The 18281-nt window shown below is 48.6% G+C and overlaps 21 non-coding genes across 21 annotated transcripts; all 21 read right to left on the bottom strand.

The window, feature by feature from the left end:
* Positions 1-2: 2 nt before the first annotated feature.
* On the bottom strand, positions 3-84 carry Trnas-gcu (transfer RNA serine (anticodon GCU)). The gene has a single exon. It is a non-coding gene; the product is annotated as a tRNA-Ser (tRNA).
* Positions 85-922: 838 nt separating this feature from the next.
* Trnas-gcu (transfer RNA serine (anticodon GCU)) lies at positions 923-1004 on the bottom strand. Its single transcript has one exon. It is a non-coding gene; the product is annotated as a tRNA-Ser (tRNA).
* An 827-nt stretch (positions 1005-1831) lies between these two features.
* On the bottom strand, positions 1832-1913 carry Trnas-gcu (transfer RNA serine (anticodon GCU)). The gene has a single exon. It is a non-coding gene; the product is annotated as a tRNA-Ser (tRNA).
* An 827-nt stretch (positions 1914-2740) lies between these two features.
* Positions 2741-2822, bottom strand: Trnas-gcu (transfer RNA serine (anticodon GCU)). Its single transcript has one exon. It is a non-coding gene; the product is annotated as a tRNA-Ser (tRNA).
* An 838-nt stretch (positions 2823-3660) lies between these two features.
* Trnas-gcu (transfer RNA serine (anticodon GCU)) lies at positions 3661-3742 on the bottom strand. Its single transcript has one exon. It is a non-coding gene; the product is annotated as a tRNA-Ser (tRNA).
* An 827-nt stretch (positions 3743-4569) lies between these two features.
* Trnas-gcu (transfer RNA serine (anticodon GCU)) lies at positions 4570-4651 on the bottom strand. Its single transcript has one exon. It is a non-coding gene; the product is annotated as a tRNA-Ser (tRNA).
* Positions 4652-5478: 827 nt separating this feature from the next.
* Positions 5479-5560, bottom strand: Trnas-gcu (transfer RNA serine (anticodon GCU)). The gene has a single exon. It is a non-coding gene; the product is annotated as a tRNA-Ser (tRNA).
* An 827-nt stretch (positions 5561-6387) lies between these two features.
* On the bottom strand, positions 6388-6469 carry Trnas-gcu (transfer RNA serine (anticodon GCU)). Its single transcript has one exon. It is a non-coding gene; the product is annotated as a tRNA-Ser (tRNA).
* A 725-nt stretch (positions 6470-7194) lies between these two features.
* Trnas-gcu (transfer RNA serine (anticodon GCU)) lies at positions 7195-7276 on the bottom strand. Its single transcript has one exon. It is a non-coding gene; the product is annotated as a tRNA-Ser (tRNA).
* An 827-nt stretch (positions 7277-8103) lies between these two features.
* Positions 8104-8185, bottom strand: Trnas-gcu (transfer RNA serine (anticodon GCU)). The gene has a single exon. It is a non-coding gene; the product is annotated as a tRNA-Ser (tRNA).
* Positions 8186-9023: 838 nt separating this feature from the next.
* On the bottom strand, positions 9024-9105 carry Trnas-gcu (transfer RNA serine (anticodon GCU)). Its single transcript has one exon. It is a non-coding gene; the product is annotated as a tRNA-Ser (tRNA).
* Positions 9106-9932: 827 nt separating this feature from the next.
* Positions 9933-10014, bottom strand: Trnas-gcu (transfer RNA serine (anticodon GCU)). Its single transcript has one exon. It is a non-coding gene; the product is annotated as a tRNA-Ser (tRNA).
* An 827-nt stretch (positions 10015-10841) lies between these two features.
* Positions 10842-10923, bottom strand: Trnas-gcu (transfer RNA serine (anticodon GCU)). The gene has a single exon. It is a non-coding gene; the product is annotated as a tRNA-Ser (tRNA).
* Positions 10924-11761: 838 nt separating this feature from the next.
* Positions 11762-11843, bottom strand: Trnas-gcu (transfer RNA serine (anticodon GCU)). The gene has a single exon. It is a non-coding gene; the product is annotated as a tRNA-Ser (tRNA).
* Positions 11844-12670: 827 nt separating this feature from the next.
* Trnas-gcu (transfer RNA serine (anticodon GCU)) lies at positions 12671-12752 on the bottom strand. Its single transcript has one exon. It is a non-coding gene; the product is annotated as a tRNA-Ser (tRNA).
* Positions 12753-13579: 827 nt separating this feature from the next.
* Trnas-gcu (transfer RNA serine (anticodon GCU)) lies at positions 13580-13661 on the bottom strand. Its single transcript has one exon. It is a non-coding gene; the product is annotated as a tRNA-Ser (tRNA).
* An 827-nt stretch (positions 13662-14488) lies between these two features.
* Positions 14489-14570, bottom strand: Trnas-gcu (transfer RNA serine (anticodon GCU)). Its single transcript has one exon. It is a non-coding gene; the product is annotated as a tRNA-Ser (tRNA).
* A 725-nt stretch (positions 14571-15295) lies between these two features.
* Positions 15296-15377, bottom strand: Trnas-gcu (transfer RNA serine (anticodon GCU)). The gene has a single exon. It is a non-coding gene; the product is annotated as a tRNA-Ser (tRNA).
* Positions 15378-16204: 827 nt separating this feature from the next.
* Positions 16205-16286, bottom strand: Trnas-gcu (transfer RNA serine (anticodon GCU)). Its single transcript has one exon. It is a non-coding gene; the product is annotated as a tRNA-Ser (tRNA).
* An 827-nt stretch (positions 16287-17113) lies between these two features.
* Trnas-gcu (transfer RNA serine (anticodon GCU)) lies at positions 17114-17195 on the bottom strand. Its single transcript has one exon. It is a non-coding gene; the product is annotated as a tRNA-Ser (tRNA).
* A 795-nt stretch (positions 17196-17990) lies between these two features.
* On the bottom strand, positions 17991-18072 carry Trnas-gcu (transfer RNA serine (anticodon GCU)). The gene has a single exon. It is a non-coding gene; the product is annotated as a tRNA-Ser (tRNA).
* Positions 18073-18281: the final 209 nt, after the last annotated feature.

Raw genomic sequence — 18281 nt, 5'->3', positions numbered from 1 at the left:
TTCGACGAGGATGGGATTCGAACCCACGCGTGCAGAGCACATTGGATTAGCAGTCCAACGCCTTAACCACTCGGCCACCTCGTCTGCTGGAACTACATCTGCATCTTTGGCGAGTGCTTGCGCAAAGAAGACATCTGTCGATTCGAAAACGCATTCAAAGCACCGTACTGGGCCGGTGTCTGCGTCTAATGCCCAGCTGCAGTGCAGCCGACCAAGGTCCCACTCGCGAATCATTTAATGACAGCATCCGTCCACGTCGATATCCGATCGGGGCAAAATCACCGGCCCACTTATTTACTGCAGGAATAAGTATTGTATCGACATGCAGTGTCGTCTAATGCAAATGAGAAATGTGCTGGGCACTCTTTTCCACGACTTGCTGCAGCGAAACGGACAGCTCGATACGCTACACTGATATTGCTTGCAAGGTTTTGACGTTCGTCCTAGCCCAAGATTGTCCTGCTGTTTGGATGGAGCTTGGTGTTTGGGCGGCCACTAGCGACGGATGTCTGCAAAGTCAAGTCTCTCCAGTAGGCCCTGCCAAATCGGTTCTGTATATGGCGGCCTGACGCAAAACAAACTGTCGAAAGGCGACAGTTGTGCTACAGATGGTTTATTATAGGCTCGAAACGTTAAAATGACTGCGACAGGTATGCACTTAAATATAAATAAGAACTCGTCGTTCGCAAATACCAACATAGTCTTTGCTGGAGCCGTAATTTGATTGGTTTATAGATCTCGACATGATGTATAATTCGAAGGGCATACGCTATGGAATGTTGTGCGCTTTCATCTGGTAGGCAGTTTTGCCTCGTATTTCATACACACGCTATCTACCACGTACACGCTTCGTTGTTACTACTGAGTGGCGTTTCGCATGGAGAAGGAGTGACCGCAAACGCGTGCTTTACGTAAAATTCTTCGACGAGGATGGGATTCGAACCCACGCGTGCAGAGCACATTGGATTAGCAGTCCAACGCCTTAACCACTCGGCCACCTCGTCTGCTGGAACTACATCTGCATCTTTGGCGAATGCTTGCGCAAAGAAGACATCGGTCGATTCGAAAACGCATTCAAAGCACCGTACTGGGCCGGTGTCTGCGTCTAATGCCCAGCTGCAGTGCAGCCGACCAAGCTCCCACTCGCGAATCATTTAATGACAGCATCCGTCCACGTCGATATCCGATCGGGGCAAAATCACCGGCCCACTTATTTACTGCAGGAATAAGTATTGTATCGACATGCAGTGTCGTCTAATGCAAATGAGAAATGTGCTGGGCACTCTTTTCCACGACTTGCTGCAACGAAACGGACAGCTCGATACGCTACACTGATATTGCTTGCAAGGTTTTGACGTTCGTCCTAGCCCAAGATTGTCCTGCTGTTTGGATGGAGCTTGGTGTTTGGGCGGCCACTAGCGACGGATGTCTGCAAAGTCAAGTCTCTCCAGTAGGCCCTGCCAAATCGGTTCTGTATATGGCGGCCTGACGCAAAACAAACTGTCGAAAGGCTACAGATGGATTATTATAGGCTCGATACGTTAAAATGACTGCGACAGGTATGCACTTAAATATAAATAAGAACTCGTCGTTCGCAAATACCAACATACCCTTTGCTGGAGCCGAAATTTGATTGGTTTATAGATCTCGACATGATGTATAATTCGAAGGGCATACGCTATGGAATGTTGTGCGCTTTCATCTGGTAGGCAGTTTTGCCTCGTATTTCATACACACGCTATCTGCCACGTACACGCTTCGTTGTTACTACTGAGTGGCGTTTCGCATGGAGAAGGAGTGACCGCAAACGCGTGCTTTACGTAAAATTCTTCGACGAGGATGGGATTCGAACCCACGCGTGCAGAGCACATTGGATTAGCAGTCCAACGCCTTAACCACTCGGCCACCTCGTCTGCTGGAACTACATCTGCATCTTTGGCGAGTGCTTGCGCAAAGAAGACATCTGTCGATTCGAAAACGCATTCAAAGCACCGTACTGGGCCAGTGTCTGCGTCTAATGCCCAGCTGCAGTGCAGCCGACCAAGCTCCCACTCGCGAATCATTTAATGACAGCATCCGTCCACGTCGATATCCGATCGGGGCAAAATCACCGGCCCACTTATTTACTGCAGGAATAAGTATTGTATCGACATGCAGTGTCGTCTAATGCAAATGAGAAATGTGCTGGGCACTCTTTTCCACGACTTGCTGCAACGAAACGGACAGCTCGATACGCTACACTGATATTGCTTGCAAGGTTTTGACGTTCGTCCTAGCCCAAGATTGTCCTGGTGTTTGGATGGAGCTTGGTGTTTGGGCGGCCACTAGCGACGGATGTCTGCAAAGTCAAGTCTCTCCAGTAGGCCCTGCCAAATCGGTTCTGTATATGGCGGCCTGACGCAAAACAAACTGTCGAAAGGCTACAGATGGATTATTATAGGCTCGATACGTTAAAATGACTGCGACAGGTATGCACTTAAATATAAATAAGAACTCGTCGTTCGCAAATACCAACATACCCTTTGCTGGAGCCGAAATTTGATTGGTTTATAGATCTCGACATGATGTATAATTCGAAGGGCATACGCTATGGAATGTTGTGCGCTTTCATCTGGTAGGCAGTTTTGCCTCGTATATCATACACACGCTATCTGCCACGTACACGCTTCGTTGTTACTACTGAGTGGCGTTTCGCATGGAGAAGGAGTGACCGCAAACGCGTGCTTTACGTAAAATTCTTCGACGAGGATGGGATTCGAACCCACGCGTGCAGAGCACATTGGATTAGCAGTCCAACGCCTTAACCACTCGGCCACCTCGTCTGCTGGAACTACATCTGCATCTTTGGCGAGTGCTTGCGCAAAGAAGACATCTGTCGATTCGAAAACGCATTCAAAGCACCGTACTGGGCCGGTGTCTGCGTCTAATGCCCAGCTGCAGTGCAGCCGACCAAGCTCCCACTCGCGAATCATTTAATGACAGCATCCGTCCACGTCGATATCCGATCGGGGCAAAATCACCGGCCCACTTATTTACTGCAGGAATAAGTATTGTATCGACATGCAGTGTCGTCTAATGCAAATGAGAAATGTGCTGGGCACTCTTTTCCACGACTTGCTGCAATGAAACGGACAGCTCGATACGCTACACTGATATTGCTTGCAAGGTTTTGACGTTCGTCCTAGCCCAAGATTGTCCTGCTGTTTGGATGGAGCTTGGTGTTTGGGCGGCCACTGGCGACGGATGTCTGCAAAGTCAAGTCTCTCCAGTAGGCCCTGCCAAATCGGTTCTGTATATGGCGGCCTGACGCAAAACAAACTGTCGAAACGCGACAGTAGTGCTACAGATGGTTTATTACAGGCTCGAAACGTTAAAATGGCTGCGACAGGTATGCACTTAAATATAAATAAGAACTCGTCGTTCGCAAATACCAACATACTCTTTGCTGGAGCCGTAATTTGATTGGTTTATAGATCTCGACATGATGTATAATTCGAAGGGCATACGCTATGGAATGTTGTGCGCTTTCATCTGGTAGGCAGTTTTGCCTCGTATTTCATACACACGCTATCTGCCACGTACACGCTTCGTTGTTACTACTGAGTGGCGTTTCGCATGGAGAAGGAGTGACCGCAAACGCGTGCTTTACGTAAAATTCTTCGACGAGGATGGGATTCGAACCCACGCGTGCAGAGCACATTGGATTAGCAGTCCAACGCCTTAACCACTCGGCCACCTCGTCTGCTGGAACTACATCTGCATCTTTGGCGAGTGCTTGCGCAAAGAAGACATCTGTCGATTCGAAAACGCATTCAAAGCACCGTACTGGGCCGGTGTCTGCGTCTAATGCCCAGCTGCAGTGCAGCCGACCAAGCTCCCACTCGCGAATCATTTAATGACAGCATCCGTCCACGTCGATATCCGATCGGGGCAAAATCACCGGCCCACTTATTTACTGCAGGAATAAGTATTGTATCGACATGCAGTGTCGTCTAATGCAAATGAGAAATGTGCTGGGCACTCTTTTCCACGACTTGCTGCAACGAAACGGACAGCTCGATACGCTACACTGATATTGCTTGCAAGGTTTTGACGTTCGTCCTAGCCCAAGATTGTCCTGCTGTTTGGATGGAGCTTGGTGTTTGGGCGGCCACTAGCGACGGATGTCTGCAAAGTCAAGTCTCTCCAGTAGGCCCTGCCAAATCGGTTCTGTATATGGCGGCCTGACGCAAAACAAACTGTCGAAAGGCTACAGATGGATTATTATAGGCTCGATACGTTAAAATGACTGCGACAGGTATGCACTTAAATATAAATAAGAACTCGTCGTTCGCAAATACCAACATACTCTTTGCTGGAGCCGTAATTTGATTGGTTTATAGATCTCGACATGATATATAATTCGAAGGGCATACGCTATGGAATGTTGTGCGCTTTCATCTGGTAGGCAGTTTTGCCTCGTATTTCATACACACGCTATCTGCCACGTACACGCTTCGTTGTTACTACTGAGTGGCGTTTCGCATGGAGAAGGAGTGACCGCAAACGCGTGCTTTACGTAAAATTCTTCGACGAGGATGGGATTCGAACCCACGCGTGCAGAGCACATTGGATTAGCAGTCCAACGCCTTAACCACTCGGCCACCTCGTCTGCTGGAACTACATCTGCATCTTTGGCGAGTGCTTGCGCAAAGAAGACATCTGTCGATTCGAAAACGCATTCAAAGCACCGTACTGGGCCGGTGTCTGCGTCTAATGCCCAGCTGCAGTGCAGCCGACCAAGCTCCCACTCGCGAATCATTTAATGACAGCATCCGTCCACGTCGATATCCGATCGGGGCAAAATCACCGGCCCACTTATTTACTGCAGGAATAAGTATTGTATCGACATGCAGTGTCGTCTAATGCAAATGAGAAATGTGCTGGGCACTCTTTTCCACGACTTGCTGCAACGAAACGGACAGCTCGATACGCTACACTGATATTGCTTGCAAGGTTTTGACGTTCGTCCTAGCCCAAGATTGTCCTGCTGTTTGGATGGAGCTTGGTGTTTGGGCGGCCACTAGCGACGGATGTCTGCAAAGTCAAGTCTCTCCAGTAGGCCCTGCCAAATCGGTTCTGTATATGGCGGCCTGACGCAAAACAAACTGTCGAAAGGCTACAGATGGATTATTATAGGCTCGATACGTTAAAATGACTGCGACAGGTATGCACTTAAATATAAATAAGAACTCGTCGTTCGCAAATACCAACATACCCTTTGCTGGAGCCGAAATTTGATTGGTTTATAGATCTCGACATGATGTATAATTCGAAGGGCATACGCTATGGAATGTTGTGCGCTTTCATCTGGTAGGCAGTTTTGCCTCGTATTTCATACACACGCTATCTGCCACGTACACGCTTCGTTGTTACTACTGAGTGGCGTTTCGCATGGAGAAGGAGTGACCGCAAACGCGTGCTTTACGTAAAATTCTTCGACGAGGATGGGATTCGAACCCACGCGTGCAGAGCACATTGGATTAGCAGTCCAACGCCTTAACCACTCGGCCACCTCGTCTGCTGGAACTACATCTGCATCTTTGGCGAGTGCTTGCGCAAAGAAGACATCTGTCGATTCGAAAACGCATTCAAAGCACCGTACTGGGCCGGTGTCTGCGTCTAATGCCCAGCTGCAGTGCAGCCGACCAAGCTCCCACTCGCGAATCATTTAATGACAGCATCCGTCCACGTCGATATCCGATCGGGGCAAAATCACCGGCCCACTTATTTACTGCAGGAATAAGTATTGTATCGACATGCAGTGTCGTCTAATGCAAATGAGAAATGTGCTGGGCACTCTTTTCCACGACTTGCTGCAACGAAACGGACAGCTCGATACGCTACACTGATATTGCTTGCAAGGTTTTGACGTTCGTCCTAGCCCAAGATTGTCCTGCTGTTTGGATGGAGCTTGGTGTTTGGGCGGCCACTAGCGACGGATATCTGCAAAGTCATGTCTCTCCAGTAGGCCCTGCCAAATCGGTTCTGTATATGGCGGCCTGACGCAAAACAAACTGTCGAAAGGCTACAGATGGATTATTATAGGCTCGATACGTTAAAATGACTGCGACAGGTATGCACTTAAATATAAATAAGAACTCGTCGTTCGCAAATACCAACATACCCTTTGCTGGAGCCGAAATTTGATTGGTTTATAGATCTCGACATGATGTATAATTCGAAGGGCATACGCTATGGAATGTTGTGCGCTTTCATCTGGTAGGCAGTTTTGCCTCGTATTTCATACACACGCTATCTGCCACGTACACGCTTCGTTGTTACTACTGAGTGGCGTTTCGCATGGAGAAGGAGTGACCGCAAACGCGTGCTTTACGTAAAATTCTTCGACGAGGATGGGATTCGAACCCACGCGTGCAGAGCACATTGGATTAGCAGTCCAACGCCTTCACCACTCGGCCACCTCGTCTGCTGGAACTACATCTGCATCTTTGGCGAGTGCTTGCGCAAAGAAGACATCTGTCGATTCGAAAACGCATTCAAAGCACCGTACTGGGCCGGTGTCTGCGTCTAATGCCCAGCTGCAGTGCAGCCGACCAAGCTCCCACTCGCGAATCATTTAATGACAGCATCCGTCCACGTCGATATCCGATCGGGGCAAAATCACCGGCCCACTTATTTACTGCAGGAATAAGTATTGTATCGACATGCAGTGTCGTCTAATGCAAATGAGAAATGTGCTGGGCACTCTTTTCCACGACTTGCTGCAATGAAACGGACAGCTCGATACGCTACACTGATATTGCTTGCTGCCAAATCGGTTCTGTATATGGCGGCCTGACGCAAAACAAACTGTCGAAAGGCGACAGTAGTGCTACAGATGGTTTATTATAGGCTCGATACGTTAAAATGACTGCGACAGGTATGCACTTAAATATAAATAAGAACTCGTCGTTCGCAAATACCAACATACTCTTTGCTGGAGCCGTAATTTGATTGGTTTATAGATCTCGACATGATGTATAATTCGAAGGGCATACGCTATGGAATGTTGTGCGCTTTCCTCTGGTAGGCAGTTTTGCCTCGTATTTCATACACACGCTATCTACCACGTACACGCTTCGTTGTTATTACTGAGTGGCGTTTCGCATGGAGAAGGAGTGACCGCAAACGCATGCTTTACGTAAAATTCTTCGACGAGGATGGGATTCGAACCCACGCGTGCAGAGCACATTGGATTAGCAGTCCAACGCCTTAACCACTCGGCCACCTCGTCTGCTGGAACTACATCTGCATCTTTGGCGAGTGCTTGCGCAAAGAAGACATCTGTCGATTCGAAAACGCATTCAAAGCACCGTACTGGGCCGGTGTCTGCGTCTAATGCCCAGCTGCAGTGCAGCCGACCAAGCTCCCACTCGCGAATCATTTAATGACAGCATCCGTCCACGTCGATATCCGATCGGGGCAAAATCACCGGCCCACTTATTTACTGCAGGAATAAGTACTGTATCGACATGCAGTGTCGTCTAATGCAAATGAGAAATGTGCTGGGCACTCTTTTCCACGACTTGCTGCAACGAAACGGACAGCTCGATACGCTACACTGATATTGCTTGCAAGGTTTTGACGTTCGTCCTAGCCCAAGATTGTCCTGCTGTTTGGATGGAGCTTGGTGTTTGGGCGGCCACTAGCGACGGATGTCTGCAAAGTCAAGTCTCTCCAGTAGGCCCTGCCAAAGCGGTTCTGTATATGGCGGCCTGACGCAAAACAAACTGTCGAAAGGCTACAGATGGATTATTATAGGCTCGATACGTTAAAATGACTGCGACAGGTATGCACTTAAATATAAATAAGAACTCGTCGTTCGCAAATACCAACATACCCTTTGCTGGAGCCGAAATTTGATTGGTTTATAGATCTCGACATGATGTATAATTCGAAGGGCATACGCTATGGAATGTTGTGCGCTTTCATCTGGTAGGCAGTTTTGCCTCGTATATCATACACACGCTATCTGCCACGTACACGCTTCGTTGTTACTACTGAGTGGCGTTTCGCATGGAGAAGGAGTGACCGCAAACGCGTGCTTTACGTAAAATTCTTCGACGAGGATGGGATTCGAACCCACGCGTGCAGAGCACATTGGATTAGCAGTCCAACGCCTTAACCACTCGGCCACCTCGTCTGCTGGAACTACATCTGCATCTTTGGCGAGTGCTTGCGCAAAGAAGACATCTGTCGATTCGAAAACGCATTCAAAGCACCGTACTGGGCCGGTGTCTGCGTCTAATGCCCAGCTGCAGTGCAGCCGACCAAGGTCCCACTCGCGAATCATTTAATGACAGCATCCGTCCACGTCGATATCCGATCGGGGCAAAATCACCGGCCCACTTATTTACTGCAGGAATAAGTATTGTATCGACATGCAGTGTCGTCTAATGCAAATGAGAAATGTGCTGGGCACTCTTTTCCACGACTTGCTGCAATGAAACGGACAGCTCGATACGCTACACTGATATTGCTTGCAAGGTTTTGACGTTCGTCCTAGCCCAAGATTGTCCTGCTGTTTGGATGGAGCTTGGTGTTTGGGCGGCCACTGGCGACGGATGTCTGCAAAGTCAAGTCTCTCCAGTAGGCCCTGCCAAATCGGTTCTGTATATGGCGGCCTGACGCAAAACAAACTGTCGAAACGCGACAGTAGTGCTACAGATGGTTTATTACAGGCTCGAAACGTTAAAATGACTGCGACAGGTATGCACTTAAATATAAATAAGAACTCGTCGTTCGCAAATACCAACATACTCTTTGCTGGAGCCGTAATTTGATTGGTTTATAGATCTCGACATGATGTATAATTCGAAGGGCATACGCTATGGAATGTTGTGCGCTTTCATCTGGTAGGCAGTTTTGCCTCGTATTTCATACACACGCTATCTGCCACGTACACGCTTCGTTGTTACTACTGAGTGGCGTTTCGCATGGAGAAGGAGTGACCGCAAACGCGTGCTTTACGTAAAATTCTTCGACGAGGATGGGATTCGAACCCACGCGTGCAGAGCACATTGGATTAGCAGTCCAACGCCTTAACCACTCGGCCACCTCGTCTGCTGGAACTACATCTGCATCTTTGGCGAGTGCTTGCGCAAAGAAGACATCTGTCGATTCGAAAACGCATTCAAAGCACCGTACTGGGCCGGTGTCTGCGTCTAATGCCCAGCTGCAGTGCAGCCGACCAAGCTCCCACTCGCGAATCATTTAATGACAGCATCCGTCCACGTCGATATCCGATCGGGGCAAAATCACCGGCCCACTTATTTACTGCAGGAATAAGTATTGTATCGACATGCAGTGTCGTCTAATGCAAATGAGAAATGTGCTGGGCACTCTTTTCCACGACTTGCTGCAACGAAACGGACAGCTCGATACGCTACACTGATATTGCTTGCAAGGTTTTGACGTTCGTCCTAGCCCAAGATTGTCCTGCTGTTTGGATGGAGCTTGGTGTTTGGGCGGCCACTAGCGACGGATGTCTGCAAAGACAAGTCTCTCCAGTAGGCCCTGCCAAATCGGTTCTGTATATGGCGGCCTGACGCAAAACAAACTGTCGAAAGGCTACAGATGGATTATTATAGGCTCGATACGTTAAAATGACTGCGACAGGTATGCACTTAAATATAAATAAGAACTCGTCGTTCGCAAATACCAACATACTCTTTGCTGGAGCCGTAATTTGATTGGTTTATAGATCTCGACATGATGTATAATTCGAAGGGCATACGCTATGGAATGTTGTGCGCTTTCATCTGGTAGGCAGTTTTGCCTCGTATTTCATACACACGCTATCTGCCACGTACACGCTTCGTTGTTACTACTGAGTGGCGTTTCGCATGGAGAAGGAGTGACCGCAAACGCGTGCTTTACGTAAAATTCTTCGACGAGGATGGGATTCGAACCCACGCGTGCAGAGCACATTGGATTAGCAGTCCAACGCCTTAACCACTCGGCCACCTCGTCTGCTGGAACTACATCTGCATCTTTGGCGAGTGCTTGCGCAAAGAAGACATCTGTCGATTCGAAAACGCATTCAAAGCACCGTACTGGGCCGGTGTCTGCGTCTAATGCCCAGCTGCAGTGCAGCCGACCAAGCTCCCACTCGCGAATCATTTAATGACAGCATCCGTCCACGTCGATATCCGATCGGGGCAAAATCACCGGCCCACTTATTTACTGCAGGAATAAGTATTGTATCGACATGCAGTGTCGTCTAATGCAAATGAGAAATGTGCTGGGCACTCTTTTCCACGACTTGCTGCAACGAAACGGACAGCTCGATACGCTACACTGATATTGCTTGCAAGGTTTTGACGTTCGTCCTAGCCCAAGATTGTCCTGCTGTTTGGATGGAGCTTGGTGTTTGGGCGGCCACTAGCGACGGATGTCTGCAAAGTCAAGTCTCTCCAGTAGGCCCTGCCAAATCGGTTCTGTATATGGCGGCCTGACGCAAAACAAACTGTCGAAAGGCTACAGATGGATTATTATAGGCTCGATACGTTAAAATGACTGCGACAGGTATGCACTTAAATATAAATAAGAACTCGTCGTTCGCAAATACCAACATACCCTTTGCTGGAGCCGAAATTTGATTGGTTTATAGATCTCGACATGATGTATAATTCGAAGGGCATACGCTATGGAATGTTGTGCGCTTTCATCTGGTAGGCAGTTTTGCCTCGTATTTCATACACACGCTATCTGCCACGTACACGCTTCGTTGTTACTACTGAGTGGCGTTTCGCATGGAGAAGGAGTGACCGCAAACGCGTGCTTTACGTAAAATTCTTCGACGAGGATGGGATTCGAACCCACGCGTGCAGAGCACATTGGATTAGCAGTCCAACGCCTTAACCACTCGGCCACCTCGTCTGCTGGAACTACATCTGCATCTTTGGCGAGTGCTTGCGCAAAGAAGACATCTGTCTATTCGAAAACGCATTCAAAGCACCGTACTGGGCCGGTGTCTGCGTCTAATGCCCAGCTGCAGTGCAGCCGACCAAGCTCCCACTCGCGAATCATTTAATGACAGCATCCGTCCGCGTCGATATCCGATCGGGGCAAAATCACCGGCCCACTTATTTACTGCAGGAATAAGTATTGTATCGACATGCAGTGTCGTCTAATGCAAATGAGAAATGTGCTGGGCACTCTTTTCCACGACTTGCTGCAACGAAACGGACAGCTCGATACGCTACACTGATATTGCTTGCAAGGTTTTGACGTTCGTCCTAGCCCAAGATTGTCCTGCTGTTTGGATGGAGCTTGGTGTTTGGGCGGCCACTAGCGACGGATGTCTGCAAAGTCAAGTCTCTCCAGTAGGCCCTGCCAAATCGGTTCTGTATATGGCGGCCTGACGCAAAACAAACTGTCGAAACGCGACAGTAGTGCTACAGATGGTTTATTACAGGCTCGAAACGTTAAAATGACTGCGACAGGTATGCACTTAAATATAAATAAGAACTCGTCGTTCGCAAATACCAACATACTCTTTGCTGGAGCCGTAATTTGATTGGTTTATAGATCTCGACATGATGTATAATTCGAAGGGCATACGCTATGGAATGTTGTGCGCTTTCATCTGGTAGGCAGTTTTGCCTCGTATTTCATACACACGCTATCTGCCACGTACACGCTTCGTTGTTACTACTGAGTGGCGTTTCGCATGGAGAAGGAGTGACCGCAAACGCGTGCTTTACGTAAAATTCTTCGACGAGGATGGGATTCGAACCCACGCGTGCAGAGCACATTGGATTAGCAGTCCAACGCCTTAACCACTCGGCCACCTCGTCTGCTGGAACTACATCTGCATCTTTGGCGAGTGCTTGCGCAAAGAAGACATCTGTCGATTCGAAAACGCATTCAAAGCACCGTACTGGGCCGGTGTCTGCGTCTAATGCCCAGCTGCAGTGCAGCCGACCAAGCTCCCACTCGCGAATCATTTAATGACAGCATCCGTCCACGTCGATATCCGATCGGGGCAAAATCACCGGCCCACTTATTTACTGCAGGAATAAGTATTGTATCGACATGCAGTGTCGTCTAATGCAAATGAGAAATGTGCTGGGCACTCTTTTCCACGACTTGCTGCAACGAAACGGACAGCTCGATACGCTACACTGATATTGCTTGCAAGGTTTTGACGTTCGTCCTAGCCCAAGATTGTCCTTCTGTTTGGATGGAGCTTGGTGTTTGGGCGGCCACTAGCGACGGATATCTGCAAAGTCAAGTCTCTCCAGTAGGCCCTGCCAAATCGGTTCTGTATATGGCGGCCTGACGCAAAACAAACTGTCGAAAGGCTACAGATGGATTATTATAGGCTCGATACGTTAAAATGACTGCGACAGGTATGCACTTAAATATAAATAAGAACTCGTCGTTCGCAAATACCAACATACCCTTTGCTGGAGCCGAAATTTGATTGGTTTATAGATCTCGACATGATGTATAATTCGAAGGGCATACGCTATGGAATGTTGTGCGCTTTCATCTGGTAGGCAGTTTTGCCTCGTATTTCATACACACGCTATCTGCCACGTACACGCTTCGTTGTTACTACTGAGTGGCGTTTCGCATGGAGAAGGAGTGACCGCAAACGCGTGCTTTACGTAAAATTCTTCGTCGAGGATGGGATTCGAACCCACGCGTGCAGAGCACATTGGATTAGCAGTCCAATGCCTTAACCACTCGGCCACCTCGTCTGCTGGAACTACATCTGCATCTTTGGCGAGTGCTTGCGCAAAGAAGACATCTGTCGATTCGAAAACGCATTCAAAGCACCGTACTGGGCCGGTGTCTGCGTCTAATGCCCAGCTGCAGTGCAGCCGACCAAGCTCCCACTCGCGAATCATTTAATGACAGCATCCGTCCACGTCGATATCCGATCGGGGCAAAATCACCGGCCCACTTATTTACTGCAGGAATAAGTATTGTATCGACATGCAGTGTCGTCTAATGCAAATGAGAAATGTGCTGGGCACTCTTTTCCACGACTTGCAGCAACGAAACGGAAAGCTCGATACGCTACACTGATATTGCTTGCAAGGTTTTGACGTTCGTCCTAGCCCAAGATTGTCCTGCTGTTTGGATGGAGCTTGGTGTTTGGGCGGCCACTAGCGACGGATGTCTGCAAAGTCAAGTCTCTCCAGTAGGCCCTGCCAAATCGGTTCTGTATATGGCGGCCTGGCGCAAAACAAACTGTCGAAAGGCTACAGATGGATTATTATAGGCTCGATACGTTAAAATGACTGCGACAGGTATGCACTTAAATATAAATAAGAACTCGTCGTTCGCAAATACCAACATACTCTTTGCTGGAGCCGTAATTTGATTGGTTTATAGATCTCGACATGATGTATAATTCGAAGGGCATACGCTATGGAATGTTGTGCGCTTTCATCTGGTAGGCAGTTTTGCCTCGTATTTCATACACACGCTATCTGCCACGTACACGCTTCGTTGTTACTACTGAGTGGCGTTTCGCATGGAGAAGGAGTGACCGCAAACGCGTGCTTTACGTAAAATTCTTCGACGAGGATGGGATTCGAACCCACGCGTGCAGAGCACATTGGATTAGCAGTCCAACGCCTTAACCACTCGGCCACCTCGTCTGCTGGAACTACATCTGCATCTTTGGCGAGTGCTTGCGCAAAGAAGACATCTGTCGATTCGAAAACGCATTCAAAGCACCGTACTGGGCCGGTGTCTGCGTCTAATGCCCAGCTGCAGTGCAGCCGACCAAGCTCCCACTCGCGAATCATTTAATGACAGCATCCGTCCACGTCGATATCCGATCGGGGCAAAATCACCGGCCCACTTATTTACTGCAGGAATAAGTATTGTATCGACATGCAGTGTCGTCTAATGCAAATGAGAAATGTGCTGGGCACTCTTTTCCACGACTTGCTGCAACGAAACGGACAGCTCGATACGCTACACTGATATTGCTTGCAAGGTTTTGACGTTCGTCCTAGCCCAAGATTGTCCTGCTGTTTGGATGGAGCTTGGTGTTTGGGCGGCCACTAGCGACGGATGTCTGCAAAGTCAAGTCTCTCCAGTAGGCCCTGCCAAATCGGTTCTGTATATGGCGGCCTGACGCAAAACAAACTGTCGAAAGGCTACAGATGGATTATTATAGGCTCGAAACGTTAAAATGACTGCGACAGGTATGCACTTAAATATAAATAAGAACTCGTCGTTCGCAAATACCAACATACCCTTTGCTGGAGCCGAAATTTGATTGGTTTATAGATCTCGACATGATGTATAATTCGAAGGGCATACGCTATGGAATGTTGTGCGCTTTCATCTGGTAGGCAGTTTTGCCTCGTATTTCATACACACGCTATCTGCCACGTACACGCTTCGTTGTTACTACTGAGTGGCGTTTCGCATGGAGAAGGAGTGACCGCAAACGCATGCTTTACGTAAAATTCTTCGACGAGGATGGGATTCGAACCCACGCGTGCAGAGCACATTGGATTAGCAGTCCAACGCCTTAACCACTCGGCCACCTCGTCTGCTGCAATTACATCTGCATCTTTGGCGAGTGCTTGCGCAAAGAAGACATCTGTCGATTCGAAAACGCATTCAAAGCACCGTACTGGGCCGGTGTCTGCGTCTAATGCCCAGCTGCAGTGCAGCCGACCAAGCTCCCACTCGCGAATCATTTAATGACAGCATCCGTCCACGTCGATATCCGATCGGGGCAAAATCACCGGCCCACTTATTTACTGCAGGAATAAGTATTGTATCGACATGCAGTGTCGTCTAATGCAAATGAGAAATGTGCTGGGCACTCTTTTCCACGACTTGCTGCAATGAAACGGACAGCTCGATACGCTACACTGATATTGCTTGCTGCCAAATCGGTTCTGTATATGGCGGCCTGACGCAAAACAAACTGTCGAAAGGCGACAGTTGTGCTACAGATGGTTTATTATAGGCTCGATACGTTAAAATGACTGCGACAGGTATGCACTTAAATATAAATAAGAACTCGTCGTTCGCAAATACCAACATACTCTTTGCTGGAGCCGTAATTTGATTGGTTTATAGATCTCGACATGATGTATAATTCGAAGGGCATACGCTATGGAATGTTGTGCGCTTTCCTCTGGTAGGCAGTTTTGCCTCGTATTTCATACACACGCTATCTACCACGTACACGCTTCGTTGTTATTACTGAGTGGCGTTTCGCATGGAGAAGGAGTGACCGCAAACGCGTGCTTTACGTAAAATTCTTCGACGAGGATGGGATTCGAACCCACGCGCGCAGAGCACATTGGATTAGCAGTCCAACGCCTTAACCACTCGGCCACCTCGTCTGCTGGAACTACATCTGCATCTTTGGCGAGTGCTTGCGCAAAGAAGACATCTGTCGATTCGAAAACGCATTCAAAGCACCGTACTGGGCCGGTGTCTGCGTCTAATGCCCAGCTGCAGTGCAGCCGACCAAGCTCCCACTCGCGAATCATTTAATGACAGCATCCGTCCACGTCGATATCCGATCGGGGCAAAATCACCGGCCCACTTATTTACTGCAGGAATAAGTACTGTATCGACATGCAGTGTCGTCTAATGCAAATGAGAAATGTGCTGGGCACTCTTTTCCACGACTTGCTGCAACGAAACGGACAGCTCGATACGCTACACTGATATTGCTTGCAAGGTTTTGACGTTCGTCCTAGCCCAAGATTGTCCTGCTGTTTGGATGGAGCTTGGTGTTTGGGCGGCCACTAGCGACGGATGTCTGCAAAGTCAAGTCTCTCCAGTAGGCCCTGCCAAATCGGTTCTGTATATGGCGGCCTGACGCAAAACAAACTGTCGAAAGGCTACAGATGGATTATTATAGGCTCGAAACGTTAAAATGACTGCGACAGGTATGCACTTAAATATAAATAAGAACTCGTCGTTCGCAAATACCAACATACCCTTTGCTGGAGCCGAAATTTGATTGGTTTATAGATCTCGACATGATGTATAATTCGAAGGGCATACGCTATGGAATGTTGTGCGCTTTCATCTGGTAGGCAGTTTTGCCTCGTATTTCATACACACGCTATCTGCCACGTACACGCTTCGTTGTTACTACTGAGTGGCGTTTCGCATGGAGAAGGAGTGACCGCAAACGCGTGCTTTACGTAAAATTCTTCGACGAGGATGGGATTCGAACCCACGCGTGCAGAGCACATTGGATTAGCAGTCCAACGCCTTAACCACTCGGCCACCTCGTCTGCTGGAACTACATCTGCATCTTTGGCGAGTGCTTGCGCAAAGAAGACATCTGTCGATTCGAAAACGCATTCAAAGCACCGTACTGGGCCGGTGTCAGCGTCTAATGCCCAGCTGCAGTGCAGCCGACCAAGCTCCCACTCGCGAATCATTTAATGACAGCATCCGTCCACGTCGATATCCGATCGGGGCAAAATCACCGGCCCACTTATTTACTGCAGGAATAAGAATTGTATCGACATGCAGTGTCGTCGAATGCAAATGAGAAATGTGCTGGGCACTCTTTTCCACGACTTGCTGCAACGAAACGGACAGCTCGATACGCTACACTGAAATTGCTTGCAAGGTTTTGACGTTCGTCCTAGCCCAAGATTGTCCTGCTGTTTGGATGGAGCTTGGTGATTGGGCGGCCACTAGCGACGGATGTCTGCAAAGTCAAGTCTCTCCAGTAGGCCCTGCCAAATCGGTTCTGTATATGGCGGCCTGACGCAAAACAAACTGTCGAAAGGCTACAGATGGATTATTATAGGCTCGATACGTTAAAATGACTGCGACAGGTATGCACTTAAATATAAATAAGAACTCGTCGTTCGCAAATACCAACATACTCTTTGCTGGAGCCGTAATTTGATTGGTTTATAGATCTCGACATGATGTATAATTCGAAGGGCATACGCTATGGAATGTTGTGCGCTTTCATCTGGTAGGCAGTTTTGCCTCGTATTTCATACACACGCTATCTGCCACGTACACGCTTCGTTGTTACTACTGAGTGGCGTTTCGCATGGACAAGGAGTGACCGCAAACGCGTGCTTTACGTAAAATTCATCGACGAGGATGGGATTCGAACCCACACGTGCAGAGCACATTGGATTAGCAGTCCAACGCCTTTACCACTCGGCCACCTCGTCTGCTGGAACTACATCTGCATCTTTGGCGAGTGCTTGCGCAAAGAAGACATCTGTCGATTCGAAAACGCATTCAAAGCACCGTACTGGGCCGGTGTCTGCGTCTAATGCCCAGCTGCAGTGCAGCCGACCAAGCTCCCACTCGCGAATCATTTAATGACAGCATCCGTCCACGTCGATATCCGATCGGGGCAAAATCACCGGCCCACTTATTTACTGCAGGAATAAGTATTGTATCGACATGCAGTGTCGTCTAATGCAAATGAGAAATGTGCTGGGCACTCTTTTCCACGACTTGCTGCAACGAAACGGACAGCTCGATACGCTACACTGATATTGCTTGCAAGGTTTTGACGTTCGTCCTAGCCCAAGATTGTCCTGCTGTTTGGATGGAGCTTGGTGTTTGGGCGGCCACTAGCGACGGATGTCTGCAAAGTCAAGTCTCTCCAGTAGGCCCTGCCAAATCGGTTCAGTTGTGCTACAGATGGTTTATTATAGGCTCGAAACGTTAAAATGACTGCGACAGGTATGCACTTAAATATAAATAAGAACTCGTCGTTCGCAAATACCAACATACCCTTTGCTGGAGCCGAAATTTGATTGGTTTATAGATCTCGACATGATGTATAATTCGAAGGGCATACGCTATGGAATGTTGTGCGCTTTCATCTGGTAGGCAGTTTTGCCTCGTATTTCATACACACGCTATCTGCCACGTACACGCTTCGTTGTTACTACTGAGTGGCGTTTCGCATGGAGAAGGAGTGACCGCAAACGCGTGCTTTACGTAAAATTCTTCGACGAGGATGGGATTCGAACCCACGCGTGCAGAGCACATTGGATTAGCAGTCCAACGCCTTAACCACTCGGCCACCTCGTCTGCTGGAACTACATCTGCATCTTTGGCGAGTGCTTGCGCAAAGAAGACATCTGTCGATTCGAAAACGCATTCAAAGCACCGTACTGGGCCGGTGTCTGCGTCTAATGCCCAGCTGCAGTGCAGCCGACCAAGCTCCCACTCGCGAATCATTTAATGACAGCATCCGTCCACGTCGATATCCGATCGGGGCAAAATCACCGGCCCACTTA

This window comes from Schistocerca cancellata, chromosome 2 (genome assembly GCF_023864275.1).
Source record: "Schistocerca cancellata isolate TAMUIC-IGC-003103 chromosome 2, iqSchCanc2.1, whole genome shotgun sequence".
Classification (NCBI taxonomy): Eukaryota; Metazoa; Arthropoda; class Insecta; order Orthoptera; family Acrididae; genus Schistocerca; species Schistocerca cancellata.
Note: the sequence above shows the minus strand (reverse complement) of the source record. Positions and strands in the feature narration are given on the sequence as shown.